The sequence below is a fragment of the Neophocaena asiaeorientalis genome, unplaced genomic scaffold (assembly GCF_003031525.2).
Source record: "Neophocaena asiaeorientalis asiaeorientalis breed wild unplaced genomic scaffold, Neophocaena_asiaeorientalis_V1.1 scaffold43, whole genome shotgun sequence".
NCBI lineage: Eukaryota > Metazoa > Chordata > Mammalia > Artiodactyla > Phocoenidae > Neophocaena > Neophocaena asiaeorientalis.
The window spans coordinates 889406-889936 of NW_020173674.1; positions in this window are offsets into that span (position 1 = coordinate 889406).

The following is a 531-nucleotide window of genomic DNA, read 5'->3' on the forward strand; positions in this document are numbered from 1 at the left end:
CTGTAGCCCCCCAGCTAGGCCCCGCCCAGGGAGCGCTCGGAGGCGCATCTCTTCAGGAGCCACTAGTCCTTACTTCCACTCTGGGCGGAGCTCAGAAACACGCACTACTCGTGACTCCGCGGCCTCCGCAGCTGCCAGTCCGCGGGCCGGGGAAGTGACCGCTGATGCCCAGGAGCTCGGAAGCACGGCCGTCCTCAAACGTTAATGTGTATTAGCTTACAGTCAAATAACCTGCAGTAAAGCCAGAACCACCGCTTCCTAATTACTGCCGGCCCCTCGCTGCTGCTCCGCGTGGGGCGCACCCGCGTGGGCCGCAGAGGCTGCCGCGCACCTCCGCCAGCTCCGGCTCGGAGCCCACGTGGGAGGACTTAGCGAGAAAATCCGCCAAGGCCACGCCTCAGGCCTTGACTCCGGTTCTGCTGATGGTGTCGCCTTCAGGAGGCGGTAGAGAGTGTTCGTGATGCAGATCAAACCCAGATGGAAAGTTTCTTCCTCCAGCGAAGGACGGCCCCGCGGAGGCCTGCTGTGGGG